Source organism: Canis aureus, chromosome 1 (genome assembly GCF_053574225.1).
Source record: "Canis aureus isolate CA01 chromosome 1, VMU_Caureus_v.1.0, whole genome shotgun sequence".
Lineage (NCBI taxonomy): Eukaryota > Metazoa > Chordata > Mammalia > Carnivora > Canidae > Canis > Canis aureus.
In genome coordinates this window covers 101579407-101596937 of record NC_135611.1, presented here as the reverse complement: position 1 = coordinate 101596937, position 17531 = coordinate 101579407, and the positions used below count along the sequence as shown (strand labels likewise).

The 17531-nt window shown below is 43.7% G+C and overlaps 1 pseudogene across 1 annotated transcript; it reads left to right on the top strand.

Moving 5' to 3' along the window:
- The first annotated feature begins 1556 nt into the window (after positions 1–1556).
- On the top strand, positions 1557–17000 carry LOC144322628 (uncharacterized; annotated as a pseudogene). Its single transcript, XR_013388285.1, has 6 exons — positions 1557–1758; positions 2214–2357; positions 3395–3484; positions 4015–4141; positions 9020–9115; positions 14523–17000. The product of XR_013388285.1 is annotated as an uncharacterized LOC144322628 (transcript).
- The last annotated feature ends 531 nt before the right edge of the window (positions 17001–17531 follow it).

Below are 17531 nucleotides of genomic sequence, written 5' to 3'. Positions count from 1 at the left end.
TGAGTATTCATCAAGTATCTTATACAATGTTTCTCAATTTGTATTTATCTTTTTTTTTTTTTTTTAATGAGTGAAGTGAGTTTTGGGGAAGGAAATCATAGTGGTGAACAGTTTTGTTCATCATACTGGTGACCAGCATCATACTATGTGGTACATGGTATCACCATGACATTATTAATGATGTACCTGGTAAGGGTGGTGTCTGCTAGTTTCCTCTCCTTTCAAGTTAATCTTTTTCTCTTTCTATACTTAGTCACTAGATCTGGCCAATTCAAGGGAATCAAATTCCAGCACCTGAAATAAGAGTATCTATGTATTACTTGGAATTCTTTAGGAAGAGTTCTCTTACCTCCCTCTATTCATTTACATGAGAGCACTATTCTTTTTTTTAATTGAATAAATACAAGTTCTTATAAGAAATATGCATGTTGTGATTCCCATTTTATACACATGGGGAGAGGGGCACCTGGGTGGTTGAGCATCTGCCTTTGGCTCAGGTCGTGATCCCAGGATGGAGTCCTATATTAGGCTCCCTGCAGGGAGCCTGTTCCTCTATGTCTCTGCCTCTCTCTGTATGTCTCTCATGAATAAATAAACACACAAACACACGGGGAGAAAAAGCGGAGGTGTACTCTTTTGTGATGTGTTTAACAATTGTGACAGGAGAGCTGGGTTAAATGCACACCCTGTTTCCACTTTTTACAACTGTATGTATCTCAAGTCATTGGAAGCTGTACTTTATTTTCTCACCTTGGCCTGAAAGGGGGGAGGGGGGGAGCAGCAAAGAAGTAACTGATGATGACTTCTAAGAAATTTTGTAATACATTCTTGAAGGATTGTTGGGGTTCCTAACATGACTTTGTTGGTTTCTTGACAACTACTTAATGCCAGGTTGGTTCAGGGTTCACCCTGCCCATTCCTTCCTCCATCTAATCTCTCTGGTGGAGACCTGAACTTGCAATGCACGGCAACAGCTCCCCAGTCTCCATATCCACGCACGACCCCTCTGCCAACGCTTACGTCAAGTGCCTACGTCAAGTGCCTACGTCAGACACATCTACCCTGCTGCACAAGGGAGTCCTGACTTTCCTAGCCTTGCTCGTGCGTGGCCTCCCCACCTCCGGGCTCGCACATGGATCCTCCAGCCCCGGGGTGCTCCCTCCTCGCGTTGAGGCCCCGTAGCACGTGGCCGCTGGTGCTAAGTTTAAGAAGGCCCCAGAGGGGTTGGGCGATGTGCATGCACCGCGGTGCAGGGGCTTCCGGCGTCCTGGTCCTGGCAGTCACTTTGCAGCTCGAGCATCCGTCCTCACTCCAGGATTGCTAGGAGGTGAGGTGCACGGGGAAGTTATGAGTCGAGCCAGGGCCTGGTTATGGGACCTGGCACGTGCCCTGACCCGCCTCCTGAGCCTCGACTTTTCCGGGCATATTAGGGACGGTCTCGCCCCTGCCCCTTGATCCCACTGTGAAGACGGTCTGAGGCGGCTCCGAGGCGTTTCCCTGGGTCTCGCGCACTCTTCTGGAACGTTCCCCACCGTCGGTTGTTCAAAGGGAGAAAATTACATTACCCAGAAGGCTGTGCTCCGCGTGTCCGGGCCAATTACCGCCCAGGATAGGGGCATTTCTGGCGGCCTGCGCCTGCGGGGCGGGACTTCCGGTCCCTGTGACGCGTCTGTCTTTTACCAGTGTTGGGCGGGTCCTCCCCGGTTTCGGGGTCTTTGGGCGGTGGCGGGTGTTTTGTCCGAGGCCGGAGCAGAGAAGGTACCTTGGTGAGGACTGTAGGTCCAACTTCTGTGTTTTTGCAAGCCTGAGACCCATCCCTCAACTTCCGTAACGGATGTCCCGTGAGTGCCCGCGGAAGCGCAGGTCGCTGTCTCTTCAGCCCTGACGCGAGGCCATGGTCTGCGGGTGCATTTGCACGGGGAAACTGAGGCTCGGAGTGTGACAGTCCGCCGGGGTCACTCTGCTATGGGTAGAAAGGGTGGCGGTCGGCAGCGTCCGGCAGGCCCCTCGGCCGCCGCCCCTGCGGGTCCTGCCCCGGGCACGGGGTCCCGTGATGGCGGCAGTGTGGATGGAGCCGGCACCGTTGAGTGGACTTTGCTCTGGGCGCTGCTGCCTCTGCTGTGGGTGCCTGTGCTGCCGGGGTGTGCCTCCTGGGCAGGTTGGAGGCCGGAACTGCCGTCCGATTTCTTCTTCTTCCTATCGTTTGTTTCCAGCAAGTGGCGTGGGCTTGTCACTTCATCCCAGTCCTACAGCTGTGGCGGGTCTTTGGCAGTGTCCAGTCACTGCACGAAGGATGGAAGGTGCCTCCTGCCAAGGGCTCCCACACCTACAGATCCAGCCCCTGCCCTGACCTGCAGGTATCAGCCCGGTTCTCCTGCCGACCTCCTCTGGCCTTGTCTTCTTCCCAGATGCATCAGCCTGACCACAGCCTTGGTCCTTGGCACTGGCCTTTGCCTGGGCTACTGCCCTTGTGACTTTGCAGGGACTCTGATCCTTCTGCCCTGTGCTCTGATATCACTCATTCGGAGAGAACTTTCCTAGCAGTTCAGTCCAAAATGACCCCTTTCCTACTTGCCCATCATCTGGTATTTTTGTGCAGGGAACCTGGTAGAATTAAGCATGGTGATTGAGCTTGTCTAGGACATTGTCGGAATAAAGAGAAAACAGTAACAAAAAGGAATGTGATAGCTGGTGTTAACTAGTTTTTGTGGTGGACTGACAGGCAAGCATAACATCTCACCTCATTTAATCCTCAACTCCTCTGAGTTGTGTTATTATCACTGTTTTGCACAAGAACAACTTGAGGCTTGGAGAGCTTTCGTTACCTGCCCAAAATTACTGCAGCTCTGAAGTAGTGGAAACAACCAGTGTGTCGACATTCATAGCCTGTATTTTTACTCCTTTCTCTACAAAAAGCAGATAGGGAAGCCTGGAGGCACACCTGAAGTAATCTTAGTAAGCCAAGCAGGCTTCCTTACGGTAAGTGGCCTTAGACATGAGGTGGGGATGTGGCATTTTAGCAAGTGGAAGTATATGGACAATAAAAGGTACATTGGTTGTTGAAGGAGTCTCCTGAGGACCTGTGTGGTTTCCGTGGCCCCTGTATCCCCATCTGCTGAGACGTACCCTGGGAGGGCCAGACTTTGTGGTCATTTGCTGAATGTTCCATCATATTCTCAGCAAGGACAGACACTGTGACAAATCAAAGGCTGTTATTGCCACAGCCTGCGTTGTCCTCAGCAGCTTCTATCCTCTGGGCCTGAAGTATTCTTTCCTCAAGGATACCTGCTGTTGAGACTCAGGTGGGCCAGTTTGAGTTGCCTCAGAGTTACTAAAGGGAGTGAGGGGAAGATGTAGGAAAAAGCAATGGCTCATTGTGGATTCTCCCACACAGTCTCTGAGGAACAGAAGGCTTTGGGACCCCATCCAGGCCCTGCCACTTCCCAAGCAGGTACCACCACTTCATCATCACCCAGGATAATCAGTGAGTCTCAGCTGCTGTTGCTGTAATTATTATTGTTGCTGTTTTCATTATCTTTGTTACTTTTTCCCATTCCTGTGGCATCTTAAAGCCCTTACTGTTCTATGCCTCACAGTCCACATAGGAAGGTCCTGACCTCATGGTATTCTCCATTGGCTCCCACATAGGAGGCTCTGTCTCTCTTTTTTTTAAGATTTTATTTATTTATGAGAGACAGAGAGAGGCAGAGACACAGGCAGAGGGAGAAGCAGGCTCCATGCAGGGAGCCTGACGTGGGACTTGATCCCGGGTCTCCAGAATCAGGCCCTGGGCTGAAGGCAGCGCTAAACCGCTGAGCCACCCGGGCTGCCCAGGAGGCTCTGTCTTTTATGCTGCTGTATTCCAGGCAAAACAGCATCTCTGCCTCTTTGAGTCCAGCGCATAGCTCAGCCCTCACAGGGTACTTGGTTACTCTGCTCCCTTGCCATCAAGAGAGATGGACTCTGATTCCTATCAGTAGCCCCAAGACCAACACACCGCCTCTGACTTTTCAGATGCCTGTGACCTTTGATTATGTGGCCGTGACTTTTACCCAGGAGGAGTGGGGGCAGCTGGATCTGGCCCAGAGGACCCTGTATGAGGAGGTGATGCTGGAGACCTCCAGGCTCCTGGTGTCTCTGGGTAAGGCTTCCCTAACTCTGCCATATGGGAAATCTGTAACCTCCTCCACTCCACTCTCTGGCTTCAGGCCTGGCTACTTATGAAGGCTGCTGTAGCCATCCTGTCCTCCTCCCCACTTCAGTCATTTTCTAGACTCCTCTTTTCCTGCCTACTCTCTTGTGTCTTAAGGAGGGTTAGGCAAGAAACATAGTTTGCTTTTGGTCACAACCAAAGGAGAAGGATGTGCTGGGAGAAGATGGAGGTATCTCACAGAACCTGAAGGCAGGAATTCCAGCTGGGTCCCTGGGGGACTGATACAGCAACTTATAAAAGCACAGTTATGCCCTGGCTACTGGGGCTTTCGTCCTGGCTTCTCTCTGTGGGTTTGCTTGTGTCTGTCTTTTCACAATGAGTTTTTCTACCACTGCTATTTTGCAGCAGGAAGTGGCTGCCCAGTCCTTGCTGTGTAAAGGCCCCATGTTCCTTGTCTTTACTTCTTTCTGTATGCTGATACTGTTCCTCTTCACTCATTCATTACTCCCAACATGCCATCCTTGGCAAATGAGGAAAATGGGGTCACTATGTGAGTCCCTCATATAGCTTAATCTGTTCAATTTAAAAGACACATCTTCATTGTGAAAAGCTCTCCTCTGCAGTTTTTGGTGGTACAAGTCCTTTCTTTTGTGAAATGTTGGCCAGAATAGATGGTGTTTTCTATTTGTGCACATGTCTCTATTTGACCAAATTTCTAAGTGCGATTCCCAGTTTTTTCTTCTTAGTGGTTCATAAAATGGTGTCACCAAGTCTGCTTCTCCCCCTGACCTCCGTTTCCTGAAGATTGAATCCTCCTGCTCACATCCCCCTCTCACTGTTTCAGCCTCCTTGGACTCAGGTTGCTGGCCCCACATAGGAGTGTTTGCTGTTTTCTTCTTGCTGTAGTGTTTAGGAGATCAGGGTCTTTTGTTTCTCCATATAAACTTGAGAATCAGTTTGTTGATATCTACAAAATGACTTGCTGGGATTTTGACTGGGATTGCATTGAATCTACAGATCAAATTGGGAAGAACTGACATCTCAATAATATTGAGCCTTTCTATCCATCTACATGAAATATTGCTCCATTTATTTTGTTCTTTGATTTTGTTTATCAGAGTTTTGTAGCTTTCCTCATGTAGATCTTGTATATATTTTTTTAGATTTATACCTAAGTATTTCATTTGGGGAGTAATGTAAATGGTAATATGTTTTTAATTTTAACTTCTTTTTTTTTTTTAAAGATTTTATTTATTTATTCATGAGAGACACAGATAGAGAGAGAGGCAGAGACACAGGCAGAGGGAGAAGCAGGCTCCCTGTGGGGAGCCTGATGTGGGACTTGATCCTGGGTCTCCAGGATCACGCCCTGGGTGGAAGGCAGGCACTAAACCACTGAGCCAACCAGGGATCTCCAATTTTAACTTCTATTTGTTAAGTGCTGGTATATGTGAAGGCATTTTGTACATTAACCTTGTATCCTACAATCTTGCTATAATTGCTTATTAGTTTTAGAGGTCTTTTTTCTTTTTATTCTGTTGGATTTTCCATGTAGATGATCATGTCATCTACAAATGAAGAATTTTGTTTCTTCCTTCTCAATCTGTATACCTTTTTCTTGTTGTATTAATTGGTGCTTTCAGCTTAATGTTGAAATATGGTTAGAGAGAACATCCTGCCTTTTTCCTGATCTTAGTGGGAAAACTCCAAGTTTTTCACCTTAAAGTAGGATGTTAGCTATAGGTATTTTTGTAGATACTCTTTATCAAGTTGAAGACATTTGCCTCTATTCCTATTTTGCCAAGATTTCTCTCTCTCTCTCTCTCTCTCTCCCTCTCTCTCTCTCTCTCTCTCTCTCTCTTTTTAAATGAATGGATGTTGGGTTTTATCAATGCTTTTCTGCATCTATCAATATAATTGTGTGGTTTTCTTTAGCCTGTTGATATGATGGATTATATTAATTGATTGTTAAATTTTTATCCAGGTTTGTATATCTGGGGTAAATCCCACTTGGTTGTGGTATATAGTCTTATACATTGATGGGTTTGATTTGTTAATATTTTGTGGGGGATTCTTTTTATGTCTATGTTCATGAGAGATACTGTGTATACTTTTCTGTTATGTGTTTAGTTCTGATATTAAGGTAATGCTAGCCTTATAGATTGAGTTAGTAAATATCCCCTCTGCTTCTATCTCTGGGAGAAAATGTAGAGACTTGGTATAATTTCTTCCTTCAGTGTTTGGTAGATGTCACCAGTGAACCCAACTGGGCCTGGTGCTTTATGTTTTGGAAGGGTTTTTGTTTTGTTTTGTTTTTAAGATTTATCAATTTATTCACGAGAGACACAGACAGAGAGAGAGAGGCAGAGGCACAGGCAGAGGGAGAAGTAGAAGTAGGCTCCCCAAGCAGGGAGCTCAATGCGGGACTTGATCTTGGATCCCAGGAACACGACCTGAGCCAAAGGCAGGTGCCCAACCACTGAGCCACCCAGGCGTCCCTATTTTTTGGAAGGTTAACTATTGATTCAATTTCCTTAATAGATATAGGCCTATTCGGATTCTCTGTTTCTTCTTGTGTGTGTTTTAGCAAATTGTGTCTTTCAAGTAATTGGTTCCTTCATCTCAGTTATCAAATTTGTGAGGATAAAATTGTTAATAGTATTCCTTTAATTTCCTTTTAATGTCTATGGGATCTGTAGTGATGTCCTCTGTTCTATTTCTGATACTAGTAATTTGTGTCATTTCTTATTTTTTTCTTAACCTGGCTAGAAGCTTATTGATTTTATTGATTTCTTTTTTCTTTTTTACAGAACTAGATTTTGGTTTTGTTGATTTTTCTCTATTTTCTGTTTTCAATTTCACTGATTTCTGCTCTAATTCTTATTTCTTTTGTTGTGTTTATTTGGCATTTAATTTACTCTTTTTCTTAGTTGCCTAAGGTAGAAATTTATTTAACTATAGATCTTTCCTTTAAAAAATATGCATTCTGTGTTATAAATTTCCTGCTAAGCACTGTTTTGCTCCATCCCACAAATTTTGTTAAGTTGTATTTTTGGCTTTTTAGTTTGTTTAAAGTTTATTTATTTCTTTTTTTAGAATTTCTACACCCAATGTGGGGCTCAAACTCATGATCTCAAGATCAAGAGTCACATGCTCTTCCAATTGAGCTAGCCAGGCACCCTATATTTTTGTTTTCATTTAATTCAAAATATTTTTTACTTTCTTGAGATTGCTTCTTAGACTCATGTGTTATTTAAAAGTGTAAGTTTAATCTTTACCTATTTGGAGATTTTTCAGTTATTTTTCTGTTATTAATTTCCAGTTAATTACTTTATGGTTGGGGAACAGATATTTTATGATTTCTATTCTTTTTAAAATTTGTTAAAGTGTGTTTTTATGACCCAGAATATGATCTATCATGGTGAATGTTCCCTGTGAGTTTGAGAAGAATGTGTATTCTGTTTTTGAAGTAAACTGTAGATGTCAGTTATATCCAGTTAATGGATGGTATTTTTGAGTTCAGCTACATCATTACTAACTTTCTGTCTGGATCTGTCCATTTCAAAAGAGGGATAGTGTGGTCTCCAGCTTTGATAGTTTAGTCATCTATTTCTCCTTGTCATTTTCTCTGTTTTTGTGTCACATAGTTTGAGATACGTTGCCAGACATATACAGATTAAGGATTTTTATGTCTTTTTTGCAAATTAACCTCTTTATCATTATATAATGCCTTCTTTATCTGTGGTAACTTTCCTTCCTTTGAAGTCTGCTCTGTCTGAAATTGTATAGGTATACTTCCTTTCTTTTGATTAATAGTAGCATGTTTTATTAACATATTAGTGTATTTTTCTCCATTCATTTACTTTCAACATGTACATGTCTTTATATTTACAGTGGATTTCTTATAGACAATCTCTAGTTGGGTTTATTGTGTGTGTGTGTTTTTAAAGATGTATTCATTTATTTTAGAAAGAAAACAGTGGGAAGGGCAGAGAGAGAGAGAATTTCAAGCAGACTGAAACCCTGAGATCACAACCTGAGCCAAAACCAAGAGTTGAACACTTAACTGACTACACCACCTAGGCACCCCTGGTTCTTGTTATTTGATTCATTCTGACATCATTTCTTAGCCTGGCTAGAAGCTTATAGATTTTATTGATTTTTTTTTTTTTTTTTTTTTTTTTTTTTTACAGAACTAGATTTTGGTCTCTGTCTTATAATTGAAGCATTTAGAAGAACATTGATGTTCCAAGTGATGTTGATTTTCTGGGATTAGTATTTACCATGTTTGTCACTGTTTTCTATTTGTTGTCCTTATTCCTTTTTTTGTCTTCCAGCCTTTCTGCCTGGAATAAACCCTTCTCTTTACTCAGAGTACCCAGCCACTCTGCCTACCTCAGACTATCAATGATCAGGGATTCCATTTGTGAAATGATGAAAACCAGGTGGGGTGCCATCACCTATGGAGTATTTAAAATCTCCTGATGCCCAGACTTCACCCCAGAGATTTTGTGTAAATTAGTCTGTGGTGGCAACCAAGCGAACCAGATATGGCTGATGTGTGGAATATCAAGCCCCTGATTGGATTTATTAGAAAGCACCTTTAGGAGTTAGGTCCGAATAATGTTCGGATTCTACAGGATGTAGATCAAAGGGAATTGGTGGTTATCTATGGAGCCAACACTAATGTCTACAGTTTTGGGGGCCCAACTATGGTGTTTTATGTGCTGGTTTCCAAGTCACATCACTTTGCATGGATGGGAGCAGCTTCTCTGTGAGGCCTTCTCCAAATCCTAAAGTTCCAATCTAGATTGAGAGGTTTCTTCTCACCAGAATTTCTTGTCCTTTCTCTTTCTCCATTAACAGGCTGTCCTTTGCCCAAACCAAAGCTGATCTACCCATTGGAGCACAGCCCAGATTTATGGACATTAAAGTGAGGCCTCTCCCCTAACTCCTGCCCAGGTAGGTGCCAACAGTTGGCCAGATCGGGGTTGTGGCAGCTTGCAGATAGCACAGTGATTACTGCCTCTGGAATTTGTGGAAGTTGTATTATTGTGGCCTCTCTAGAGGCTTAGGATCCATTGAGCCTTTTAACCACCAGTCTTTTTGTGCTCCCCAGTCTCCAGTGCTCCTGTGGGCATGTAGGACCTATTAGATAATGAGTTCAGGTTCTCAGCTCCAGCTGGTTGGGCTTAAAAACTAGCTGTGACACACAGCAGCCTTGTGGCCTGTGGAAGGTGCATGATCTCACTGTGCCTTTATATATAAATTCAGACAATGTAAATCTAGCTGCTCTAACAGGCATATTCCAGAATCTTGGTGGCTCAGCATATGAAAAGTACTTTTCTTACCCAGGGACCATGTAGGTCAGTTTGGAGCTGTGTACTACATAGTTATTGGGGAACCAGGTACCTCCCATCATCAGCGTAAGACTTGCACATTGTCCTGGCATCTTCTAGCTAGCACAGGGGAAATGAGAGAAGAAAGGAGGATGTCATACCCACTTGTATACACACTATTTCTCCTCACATTCCACTAACAAGACATCTGGGGCTGGGAAATGAGGCTGAGCTATGTGTCCAAGGAAAGGAACAAATGGTTCTGTGAGTGTAGTCTGCTATACTCTGTCTCTAAATGAGTCATTGAGTTTTTTGAGGATGTACCAGATTGTTCATGAAACTGGTTCACACTGGCCCTGGCCCATAGTGAGTGAATGGCTCAGCAAAAGTAAGCTGCTAGCGTTATTCACATAATACTATTAGTCCTAATGAATAATGACAGTATCTCACATTTCCTTCTGAACTACAAGGAAACAAACTATATTCTGCATCCCACCCTTTCTCACCTTCTCCATACACCCATTCTCCAGATGTCAGGCCCTCAGAAGCACTCCCTTGCTCCATGTCTTCGTGCCCCCCTTGTTTGCTTAAATTTCAAGGTAACATTTTGCCTTCTATTCCCCTAATCTGGGCTGCTGAGGCACTGGGGATGTCAGGCATGGTAACTGGTGCCACTGCAGAGTCATACTCTCTCCCCTGTGGTGGTCCGTTGGGCTCTCATCCCAAGCATGTGTCTGTTCAGCCCCTCAGAGTCTGTTCCAAATCTTTACCCTTGTCCCCAGGCTCATATCTGTGAATGTGGATAAGACATTTCACTCTCAACATGCCTAAGAAGGAGCTCATGATTTTGCCTGCTCCTCCTACCTCCATGCATGTTAGAAGGGCTGGATGCAACTTCAGATAATTCCTCAACACCTCCATCTCTACCAACTCCTGCATTCAGACATCCTGTCCATATCACATGAACATCTCCACCACTGCCTCTACTACCTGAGGCCCACCCCTACACTCATGACTCTACGTTTTCAACTTTTGCCTAGGTGGTAGCTGGTCTCCCCACATCTCCTGTGTGCCTCTGATCTGTCCTGTCTCCCACACTGACTCCTTCACTGGCTCCTGATTTGAGAGCTTGCTCCAGAACTTCACCACACCCCCCAGCCACTGATGTCTAAGCACATTTTCCTGTCAAAAATAGTCTGCACTTGGGATGTCTGGGTTGCTCAGTGGTTGAGCATCTGCCTTTGGCTCAGGATGTGATCCTGGGGTCCTGGGATCGAGTCCCACATCGGGCTCGCTACATGGAGCCTGCTTCTCCCTCTGCCTGTGTCTCTGCCTCTCTCTCTCTCCTTGTGTCTCTCATTAATAAATAGATCTTTAAAAAAAAAAAAAAAAGAAAATAGTCTGCACTCTTGTGTTGCTTGATTGTCAACCATTACACATTGATCTGAATCTCTCATGTGTGGCTTCCCTTCTCACCACCCCACCAGAGGAAGCCTTGCCCCCCAACCATGGCAAACTCCTGCACTAAAGCCCAGATCACACCTTTTCAGGGCAAACTGGCTTCTTCTTTTCTGCCTCTTCTGTTACTTTATCCATTCTCTGCTCAACATAAAAATATGCCTGGTTACATCACATTAGGGGGAAGTAAATTAAAAAGGCTTATGGCAAAAAAAAAAAAAAAAAAAAAAGGCTTATGGCTCTCCAGTGTCTTCACACTGGTATCAACACTGCTTTCCCTGTATAACCAATCTTGGAAAAGTTGTCTCATTCTTGCAAGAGATTTCTACACTCGTGTTCCATTCTCCCATTTACTATTCTTTTCTTGCACTTTTTAAAAAAAGATTTATTTTTATTTATTTATGATAGACCTAGAGAGAGAGAGAGACAGAGGTAAAGACACAGGCAGAGAGAGAAGCAGGCTCCATGCCGGGAGCCCGACGCAGGACCCGATCCTAGGACTCCAGGATCGCGCCCTGGGCCAAAGGCAGGCACGAAACCGCTGAACTACCCAGGGATCCCCATTTTCTTGCACTTTTTGAATGAGCTGTAACTCATATTCTCTATTGTGCAAAAATCTTAAGAGGTCAGCTTTATGAATCTTTGTATATGTGTAAACCAATATAACCACCACCTATGTTAATATTTAATATATGCCATAGTGCCCCCTTATTTGTGGTTTTGCTTTCTGTGATTTCAGTTACCCAACGTCAACTACAGTCCAGAAGCAGATGATCGTCCTTCTGATGTATCATTAGAAGGTCACCAGTAGCCTCATGCTATGTCACAGGCCTGTGTCATTCACTTCACTTCATTTCATCATGTAGGCATTTTATCATCTCACAGCATCACAAGAAGGATGAGTGCCATATAATAAAATATTTTGAGAGACCACATTTGCGTAACTTTTATTACAGTATTTGTTATAATTATTTTATTATTAGTTACTTTTGTTAATCTTTTATGTGCCACATATATAAATTAAACTTTACTATAGGAGTGTATATATAGGAAAAAAACATTTTATATATAGGGTTGGTACTACTTGCACTTTCAGGGATCCACTGGGGGTCTTGGAACATATCCCCCACAGATAAAGGGGACCGCTGTACAATATTTCCAGCACCTCGTCAAGGTCTTGTGCCTTCAGTAGCCCCTTCTGCTAGGTAATCCCTATTGAGACCATCAGCATGAATTTGCTTTGACTATCGATTTGTTTCATCTGTATTTCTGTCTCCTTTTGACCATTGTTATGTCTGTGAGAGTCTTTTCATGTGGTTGCATGTAGTTGGAGTTTGTTCACTCTCAATCTAGTGTAATACCTCATTGTGTTGAAAACTGCTGTTTATTTATCCCTTCCCTTCTAGGCAGGCATTCTTGTGGTTTTCAACTTAATGCTGCTGAGAATATTCTTGTTACGTGTTTTGGTGCAGATAACCACTGATTTCTGTTAGGAGTGGATTCTTTCTTTTTGAATTTTTTAAAAAAGATTTTATTTATTCATGAGAGAAAGAGAGAGAGAGAGAGAGGCAAAGACACAGGCAGAGGGAGGAGCAGGCTCCATGTGGAAGCCTGATGTGGGTGGGACTTGATCCCGGGTCTCTCGGATCATGCCCTGGGCTGAAGGTGGCGCTAAACTGCTGAGCCACCCGGGCAGCCCAGGAGTGGATTTTGTGTGTTTCCAGGACAGGTTGGCTTTGTTGGAAACTGCCAAGCAGTTTTCCCAGTTTCACATGTGAAAGTGGTAACATCGTTCTCTTTGTGCTTTGAGGCCCTGTGAGGGGATTCCTCCATACCACAGCCCTGAAAGTTTTCCATATAGTCACTGCTTTGGTCCTCATTTTCAAATACAGCAGTGATAATGCGTGATGGCCTGAAGTTTACTGAATGGTCCTCCAGTGGCTGGCACTATGTGACCACTTCACAGGCACTTTCTTATTTAACCTCCAGGACAGTCTGTGAGGCAGAAACTGAGAGTCTCTCAGTTTTTCAGATGAAGAAATTGAGTTGGGAAGAGCTAAGTAATTTGTTGAGTATCAGCTCACTTGGTACAGGCAGAGTTTGTGCCAAGTGTTCTGGCTCCAGCTAATACTCTTCACCTCCATGCTGTGTGAATTCATAATGCAGCAGACTTTTCAGATTGTGTCATAAGCATCTGGTCCTCTTGGAGTCTCTGCCCCTAATCTCCCGGGACCTTCTTTGTCTTCTTATTCTGATTGGCTCTAATGTTGGCTCATCAGGCATCTCATGGACTCTTCTTTTTACTCTTCAATACTCTTCAAGATTAATCCACATATTCTGACACTGTCAATTTATATGCTTCCTAATTAGGTCCCAGGTGTGTATTATTTAACCCCATTATGGGATTAACCCATAAATAACCTCAGTGTCTGGCATCATACTGAATGTGGTTCACATAGTTAACATGGTAAATGCAGGATTTCATTTCATCCTCACAGAGTCCTACAGGCCAGGCTCTATTTTTAGCTTTCCTTTTTAGAAGACAAAACGAGGGCTTATGGAATTTGAGTGCCTTGACAGGTGCCACAGGGCTAATCTTGAGTTCTTGTGGAGCGTGGGCCTAGGGTTTTGGTGGTTAGACACCATGATCTTAACCATAATTTTGCTGTGACCTCTAACTTTTGTTTAGTGGACCTCAGGTACAAATTTTGATCATAAACCTTGGTTTATGACAGATTGTCATCAGTGATTCACAAATGACCTTAGTTAATTGATGTATTTACTAAGTTATTTACTCATTCATTTCTTTTTGAAAATAATACACTTAACATCACTGAACTCAAGAATGAGACCTTTAGTTATACCAACTGTCTAGTCAGTCTGGACTGCTATAACAAGAATGCCAAGAGTTCTGAAGACAGTTTAAGACTCAGGTGCTTGCAGATCTGGTGTCTGGTTGGGGAGCTATTCCTGGTGTGCAGATATGAGTCTCTTCTTCCATCCTTAGGTGGCACTGAGAAGACCCAAATGCTTTTGTGTTTCTTGTGAGAACACCAATCCCAAGTCGGGGCCACACTCTTACCAGTCCCATCCTCTTGCATTGTAGGTTCCTTGAGTCTTGGAAGACTCTGCCTTTGTTCATTCTGTTAACTAAGGCTGAAATGGCTTTCTTGTTTTATCTTTACAGCAACTTCTTGTACTCCCTCTCTGGGAACCCTCCTTGATTTCTTCCTGGCTGCTGTGCAGGCTGTATCAGGTGCCCCTTCACTGGCCTCTTATAGCATCTGGAGATGTTCTTGCTTTGAGCAAACCCAACACATGCAGTGTCATTACCCTGTGTATTTGTCCCTAGTTGCCAGTATGTCCCTCACCTCTCCTCTCACTCTGGTTTCCCCTCAAAGGTTTCAAGAATTCAAGATCCAAAAAGAAATTTCAAACTGGATTTCAGAGATTTTAAAACATGGCAGGCATGGAGCCACTGTTTTCATCTTCTTATTTCTACTGAAATGGAAATTTTACTTTTCTATGTTGCCATCTGTAATAAGCCCTGCTGTACCTTGTGTTCCTTTCAGGTTATGGTACAAAACCCCAGACCACAGAGTTTTCTCATTCTCACCTTGCCTTGTCTGAGGAAGTCTCCCCACAGGATCAACTGACTCAGCAAACTCTGGGGGATAGCTGAGGCAAGGCAAGAATCAGGATAGGCTATCAGAAGTGCTGGAAGGCCAGTTGAAACCAGGAATAGACCCCCAAACGGAGAAGCTCCCTGGGAACATGAAGCCTGAACATGATGGTTTAGGGACAGATGATGGTCTACACTCAAGGACTGTGCAGGATCTGATCCCCCCAGAACACGTTCTGCACAAATGTGACCGCAAGGATGACTGAAAGATCTCTTCATTCATGAATGGAAATGTCCCTATAAGTGTAAGGAATTTGGGAAAGTGTCTACGAAGAATTGCTTTCTAGTTCAACATAAGCAGATGCCCACTGGAGTAAGGCCCTATGAATGCACTGAATGTGGAAAAACTTTCAGCAAGAGCACACACATTCTCCAGCACCACATCATTCACACGGGGGAGAGGCCCTACGAGTACAAGGAGTGTGGAAAGGCCTTCAACTGCATGTCACGCCTTACACAACACCAACGGATTCACACTGGAGAGAAGCCTTATAAGTGCAGTGAATGTAGAAAGGCCTTCACCCACTGCTCCAATTTAGTCTTGCATAACAGAAGCCACACTGGAGAAAACCCTTTGTGTGCAAAGAATGTAGGAAAGCCTTCTGTGATACGACAGGTTTCCTTCGACACTACATCATCCATACGGGAGAGAAGCCCTTTTGAGTGCATGTAGTGTGGGAAGGCCTTCAACTGTAGGTCACACCTCACCTGGCACCAGCAGGTTCACAATGGAGTGAGGCCCCTTGAATGTAATGAATATGGGAACGCCTTTTGCGACAGCATGGACCTCATTCAGCACTACAGCATCCACACAGGAGAGAAGCCATTCAAGTGCCTTGAATGTGGGAAGGCCTTCTACTGCCAGTCACACCTCAGGCATCACCAGTGGAGTCACACTGGGGAGAAGCCCTATATATGCAGTGAGTATGGAAAGGCCTTTACCCACTGCTCTACTTTCATCTTGCATAAAAGGGCCCACACTGGAGAAAAACCCTGTGAATGCAAAGAGTGTGGGAAACTTTTAGCAATTGATCAGATCTCATCTGGCACTTTAGCATCCACACTGAGGAGAAGCTCTATGAGTGCATGGAGTGTTGTAAGGCCTTCAATCGCCAGTCATACCTCACAAGACACCAGTGGATCCATAGTGGTGAGAAGCCCTATGAACGCATGGAGTGTGGCAAAGCCTTTTGCCAGAGAGCAAACCTCATTCGACATGCCATTATCCACACTGGGGAGAAGCCTTGTGTGTGCAATGAGTGTGGAAAGGCCTTTACCTACTGCTACACTTTCATCTTGCATAAAAGGGCTCACATTGGAGAAAAACCTTTTGAGTGCAAAGAGTGTGGGAAAGCCTTTAGCATGAGGAAAGACCTCATTCGACATCAGCATTTATGCTGGAGAGAAGCCCTATGAGTGCATGGAGTGTGGGGAGGCCTTCAGTCGCCACTCAAGGCACCAGCAGATTCACAGTGGAAAGAAGCCCTACGAATGCATGGAGTGTGGGAAATCCTTCTGCTGGCGCACAAGCCTCAGCTGACACTCCATTATCCACACTGGAGAGAAGCCCTATGAGTGCAGTGCGTGTGGAAAAGCCTTCAGTTGCAGCTCCTCCCTCCCTCAGCATTAGAGGATTCATACCGGGAGAAACTCTGTTAGCGCAACGGAAGTAGGAAGACCCTTCACAAATGGGCAGTCCTTAGTCACTCCCTGATAGCTTCTATTGGGGAAAGATTCTTGAATGTAACTACTGAGGAAACTTCTTACTCAGAATCTGATCGTTCATATCAAAGAGAAATTCCTCGATTTCCTTCCGTACAAAAAATCCTTCTGTTGCAAGATATCATTTGTCATCTAAGGAGTCATACTGGAAATCTACCCCAGTCTAGAGCCTTATTCTACATCTGAAAATTTATCCAGGAGTGTGATCCAGTCATTCTTATGCACTTCGCATAACCATCAGCCACATCTTTCTCCTCAGTGTACACTGAAAAACTATCTCAGGGATATTTAAACAGAGGAGGAGAAGCATAAAAGAGAAAGAAATGTAAGCATGGTTTTTTTTCAGACTTCTGTGACAAGCCTATAGCAGTTTGTTGTTCCTTATCTTATTTGACGGGAGAGAGTGTTGTTTCAGAGATGAGAGAGCTTTGTCCACTTTATATTACATATATTTTCACTGCTGTCCATTGCCAGGACAGTTGAACATTTAGGATGTGTCTGAAAACATTTATTGAAAGTCTTTGTTCTGTGGCATCATCTCTACCCTTGAGTAGCATGAGTCTTAACAAGAAATATGAAGGCTTCACTTATGAAATACTGTTATATTTCAGGAGATACAATGGGCCCATGTACCACACTCTTAAACCTGATTTTTTAAAATAAAATATTTTTTCATGTGTATTTAACTACCTACCACTTATATACTTGCTCTTAATCTACTTGTTTTTTCTGTGTAATGAGGATGGCAGTGTAGCTGTGTGAACTTCCCAGATGAATATGAATTCTTCCTTCTGATTGCAATTCCTAAGCTTCTCTAATCCTCCTTAGAGAGGCTTCTCCCAAGTCCATGTCAGTTGTCTTCTAGGGGTTGAATGAGAGCCAAAATGAAATAAAGCACATAGCTAAATTAAGCTAAAAAAAAAAAAAAAGATAAACTCAGAAAAAGCACAGAGAAGGAATCTCATTTTTAATCTTGCGAAAGATTGCATGAAGATTCACTAATGAGGAAATTGACTAGAAATTTAACGATGAAATGGGCATGTGCACATTGCAGGTATCTGTGAGTTTCACAGTTGTTACCATGGCCTTAGTCCTAGTACAACAACTGACTAGTACCCTTTATCAGGGTCTTTTGGAATTCCTTCCTTGGTATTTTTTTGAGCTACACATGATAGTA